The sequence below is a fragment of the Procambarus clarkii genome, chromosome 71, assembly GCF_040958095.1.
Source record: "Procambarus clarkii isolate CNS0578487 chromosome 71, FALCON_Pclarkii_2.0, whole genome shotgun sequence".
NCBI lineage: Eukaryota > Metazoa > Arthropoda > Malacostraca > Decapoda > Cambaridae > Procambarus > Procambarus clarkii.
The window spans coordinates 13087678-13093747 of NC_091220.1; positions in this window are offsets into that span (position 1 = coordinate 13087678).

Sequence of the window (6070 nt, forward strand, 5' to 3'; positions counted from 1 at the left end):
CTGGGGTGTGAGTTTTCAGTTGCATATGTCCTGGGGACCATTCAGGCTTGTTCGCATTTGTGTTCCTCACGTGTTGCCCCAAAGAATGAGGTGATTTGGTAAAATGCTATGCCCAAGATAACTATCCGAGTGCCGGCGGTGGGGTGGTTCAAATAGCCTCGGCTATCACCTCATTATGTCCGGTCGTGATGGTCAAGTGGATTAAGGCGTCTTGTACATACCAGATGCGTTGCTTCTGGGAGTATGGGTTCGAGTCACTTCTGGGGTGTGAGTTTTCAGTTGCATATGTCCTGGGGACCATTCAGGCTTGTTCGCATTTGTGTTCCTCACGTGTTGCCCCAAAGAATGAGGTGATTTGGTAAAATGCTATGCCCAAGATAACTATCCGAGTGCCGGCGGTGGGGTGGTTCAAATAGCCTCGGCTATCACCTCATTATGTCCGGTCGTGATGGTCAAGTGGATTAAGGCGTCTTGTACATACCAGATGCGTTGCTTCTGGGAGTATGGGTTCGAGTCACTTCTGGGGTGTGAGTTTTCAGTTGCATATGTCCTGGGGACCATTCAGGCTTGTTCGCATTTGTGTTCCTCACGTGTTGCCCCAAAGAATGAGGTGATTTGGTAAAATGCTATGCCCAAGATAACTATCCGAGTGCCGGCGGTGGGGTGGTTCAAATAGCCTCGGCTATCACCTCATTATGTCCGGTCGTGATGGTCAAGTGGATTAAGGCGTCTTGTACATACCAGATGCGTTGCTTCTGGGAGTATGGGTTCGAGTCACTTCTGGGGTGTGAGTTTTCAGTTATATATATATATATATATATATATATATATATATATATTATTCACTGGCTGCCTGTCCTCCGACAAAATATATTAAATCATATATGCAGGCTGCCTGTCCCCAACAACGGCAAATATATAATTATTAAAAATTAATAATACGTGCAGAGTAAACTAACGCCGAAACTGTAATCAGATCCTCTATAATTTTGCATCACATTATTGTTATTATGACATTATTTTCTGCGCTGTGTGTCGCTATACTACTTTCTCGTAGCCTTAGTTTCTTTTGCCTTAGGATCCCCTGGGGTTCTTTGCCACGTTTTCTGTATATTTTCTTTTAATGGTAAAAGAAACTCTTCCTTTACGTAAACTTTCTTTCAATGTGATGGAGTGCGAAAAGATAATTCAAAATGATCTGCTTCCAGACATCAAGACTTCCTCTGCCCGAAACGCTTTACGTAATAGTGGCTTTAGGCATTGTATGTACTAGCTCTATCTATAAATCTATCAAATTTGTAAAACCTCTTGTATGTATGTACCTTACCTAAATAAACATTTATTTATTTATTTATTTATTTTAGCCAAATATCCCCAGTTTGTTAATAACCGAGTGGAGTGATTGTAACCTAGTGGGCTAGGATATTAATTTACCTTAATTTACCTGAGAACCACTAACACTAGTGGCCTCGACGAAGACAGGAAGCCGGCAGTTTGTCGAATGTCCCCCCTCCATTTACCTTGATGATCTTTTCCAGTTATACTTTAACAGTTGACAGAGTTTTAGCATCTACGGCTTCGGCGGGTAGGCAGTTCCATGGGTTTATAATCCTGTGAATTGTGACACTAGCTCTCCACATATGTCAGTTGCTTAATTTAGAAACTGTACTTGTGGCCGGTCTCGAGCCCATTGTTGATGTGACGATGTGCATTGAATTTTGTAACTAGTTCATCAAGATTGTAACTTGCTTAGCTTTTACCAGGTACAGTCCTCTGTACCACACCCCCATACGCTGCCTGGTACACACATGTTAGCAGGTACAGTCCTCTGTACCACACCCCCAGCTGCCTGGTACACACATGTTACCAGGTACAGTCCTCTGTACCACACCCCCATAAGCTGCCTGGTATACACATGTTACCAGGTACAGTCCTCTGTACCACACCCCCATCAGCTGCCTGGTACACACATGTTACCAGGTACAGTCCTGTGTACCACACCCCCAGCTGCCTGGTACACACATGTTACCAGGTACAGTCCTGTGTACCACACCCCCATCAGCTGCCTGGTACACACATGTTACCAGGTACAGTCCTCTGTACCACACCGCCAGAACAGATAGCATCAGAGGTGAGAGGCAGATAACGCAGTCTCTACGTTATCAACATTTCAGTGTTCTTGGAAGAGAAACTCAACAGGAATGGGAAAAGTTTATTTAATAAGTATATAAATTATAAGAGTAGAAGTATATAAATTATAAGAGTAGAAGTATATAAATTTAAGATTAGAAGTATATAAATTATAAGATTAGAAGTATATAAATTATAAGATTAGAAGTATATAAATTATAAGATTAGAAGAATATAAATTTCAGATTAGAAGTATATAAATTATAAGATTAGAAGTATATAAATTTAAGATTAGAAGTATATAAATTATAAGATTAGAAGTATATATAAGATTATAATATATAAATTGAGTATATAAATTATGCAGAATGTAGCCGAGACGAAGCCGGTGTCAATAATTAATTACACTTCGACATATTAAGAACACGCGGTCTGAAATAACTACATATAGGCTTACAGAGTGCTTAGGGCGTAATAGGCAATTAATTCAAACTACCTGTCAACATCTTCGGGTTTCGAACCCAAGTTGGTTAATTACCTTGTGAGACAAATACACTAAGGTTGGAAAACTGGATACAAAACAGCCAAGTAAATTAAGGGTATATATAACACTGAGACGCAGCCAAAGCGGTTTCGTCAAGGTTGTTTCGCTGTAATGTCACTAATTCCTATACAATAAATAACATAAATGAGCAATGAATACGTTCAAGAATATCCGTGATTGAAAATAAATGTAGCTGCATGTACTTATATGTATATATTGGTGGAGGTTGCGAGGTTGCTGTGAAATGTATTTTTAGTCCGGAGCTGAACCACTTAGTGTAAGGTGAGGTCACAGCCCATCTAACCCAAAGGCCGACCACCTGGCTCCCCTCACTTGCCTGGGTCAAGAGGTGACCAGGTCCGGTGAGGTCATCCCGGAGCAATGTCTACAATGATGCACCGTCGAGTACCCGCTTATGTCTTGGACGCTTCGAGGAGCGGCGCATACGGGTTATACGCATACGCATTCCTTTACCGCAGCACACCCATCATGCATTTATTGAAAGAGATATTCAGGTGGTTTTGTAGTCCATATGGTTGTGTGCATGTAGAAGTGTACACGGCTAAGGTGGAGCAAACCCACATCCTATCCGCCGGCAACAATTGTCTGCATTACGTGAGAGCCTCATCACGCTGACGCGAGGAGGGAAGATACTGTGGCCGGGTTAACACGGTGGACAGAGCTGGCGGGACGGGAGAGTGCCGAGCATTACAGGTGACCAGCGGTTGTTCCCCCAGGGAGGAGGGACTCTAGGCTAGCCCAGCCTCCATCCTGCACCTGGCCAGCTCACAGGTCACCTCCCCGACCCTCCACATCCCTGATCATCTACACACACACCCTCCATCCCTCCACACACCCTTTGTCGCGTCACACCCACCGGACCCTCCATGCCCCAGATCATCCAAACCCCCGACCCCCCATATAACCGTCCGACCACACCCCTGACCCTCCACACTCTGACCTTCCAAACCTCTGACCCTCCACACTCCGACCCTCCACACCCAGACCAACCTTAAGTTTATTGAGATACATCCCAAAGCGATAAAGTAGTTTAGGCTACTTCTACCCTCATCAATTTCAGGTCCCTCAGGGGGACCTGAATCTATTGAAGACCTGAAGCTCACAAATCCATTGCAGTAGACAAATAATCATATTCTGCATTACAAATACATTTACATTAATTTAAATTAATCACATTACTTATTTCAAACTAATACTAAAATTTTAGTATTACACTCTTGGTGTAAAGTGTTTGAACCTCCTAAGACTTCCATCATTCCATTGTCACACATCTGAATTACACTCTAAAACATGTTGATCTAAGGTGTAAGTGTGCGGCACACTACACCCTAATACATAGTGATGTATGTAGATAGATCACTATCTACAGATGCAAACAGATAGACCAAGATAAATTATATTGTCCTCTGATTATTATGCTATTGTAACTGAACACAAAAAATTAATATTGACGAAAAACATCATCTAATAAGACAGCTGAACGATGGAAATGATCGTCAAACTAATGATTAATCTCAGTTCTATATAAAACACTATATATTTCAAATCTTCTATTTATGCAAATTTGTTTATTGTTATAATATACATTTCAACCAGAAAGCATATTCCATCTAAGGCATGTGAGGCCTTTAGGGTTTAGTACCACTAATATTCAAACCCTTAATGAAACAAATGTCCTGAGATAGGCTATGCTGACCTGAGGTGGGTTGAGGTGCTTGACCTCAACACTCGCTTATGACACCATCAGTACCTCAGTGAAGGTCTTGGGTCAGTGAGGTCAAGTGTGGTGATAATCACTCTCAGTACAGACACTATTAAACCATCACTATTACTTGTCAAAATGGCTTTAAGTCAAGAGATTGAGCCGCTGACGACGACGCCGCTGTCAATGGCTGCCTTTATATGTTCTCCGTGTCTCCTCCTCTTCTTCCCTCATAAATAATAACCCTCTCGTTAACGTCCTTCACTAAGGATTCTCTTGTTTGCTTAACGCCTGCACAGTATACGATCTGTGGCTGATTTCTGATTTTCAGGTTCTGTCTTTATATTTTCTTCCCTGTGACTATCTGCGCGTAAGCAGCGGCCGGGTAGTCCTATGCTGTGACTATCTGCACGTAAGCAGCGGGTAGTCCTACGCTGTGACTCTTTGCACGTAAGCAGCGGGTAGTCCTACGCTGTGACTATCTGCACGTATGCAGCATATAGTCCTATGCTGTGACTATCTGCACGTAAGCAGCGGGTAGTTCTACACTGTGACTATCTGCACACAAACTGCGGGTAGTTCTACACTGTGGCTCTCTGTACGCAGACAATGGAGATATAGCCACTAGTCCAAAACTGGTACATGAGGTGACCTGAGAGTCAACCCAAGCACCAGAGGTCGCCCCGGGCTCCCAACGCAAATTGCGCGATCAAAAAAAGATTAATGTCTGGCCAGAGGATGGCCGGAGGAACCCAATAAGGCTCGCGCGTCAGCTGAGTGGATCAAACTAATATACAAGTTAAGGAAGCTGTATTTCTCCAGACGGAATGGCATAGACTTAATAACGACATATAAGAGTCTCAAGGGGAAACTTATAAGTTTATTAATATGGAAGACATATATGTGACAAGGTAATGACCGGCTAGACTGCCAGCCTAATGAGAAGCCTTAGGTAACCCCGAACTATTTTATTCTTCAAAGTATTTTTATATATTTTTGCTAGTCGAATAAGACAAATATTAATGAAGAGTCATTTAATTCAAACTGCAACAAAATCAGACATAAGTTAACGGAGATGTTAACGAAAACTTTGAAAATGTATAGTTCTGAGATTTGAATTTTTCCATAAAAAAATGCACCCTTATAAATCCTAAACAATACTCCCTATTCATTATATAACTTACTTTATACTTGCTTTCCAATGACTCGCATTTAATTAATCTGATTAGGTGTTCATAATAAAAACAAAACAAAACACTAGCTGGCAACTCTCACACCGGCGCCATCTTGCGCCGTCGTCGGCGACTTCAAGGCGCCAACAAGTACTTTAGAAGTTTAGAGTATCCAATTGCCTTCAAATTAAGCTCAAAATGTAACTATAGAATTGAATTAGTTAGAACATTACACAACCAACAGCTGGTAAAACCGAACCACCGAGCTAGCGGCCGACTCTGGAGGCACGTTTAGTTGAGAAAACTTAGGTGAGTTATACACGGATCTTTGGTGGCGAAAATACGGTTTGAATAAACTTGAACGAGAGTAACTTATTATTATTATGAATATTATTATTATTATAATATTATTATTATTATAATATTATTATTATTAATATAACATTCAGCTCTTTGTCTCCTTCACGAATGAGCAGAACGAAAAGCCTTCCCACGAAAATG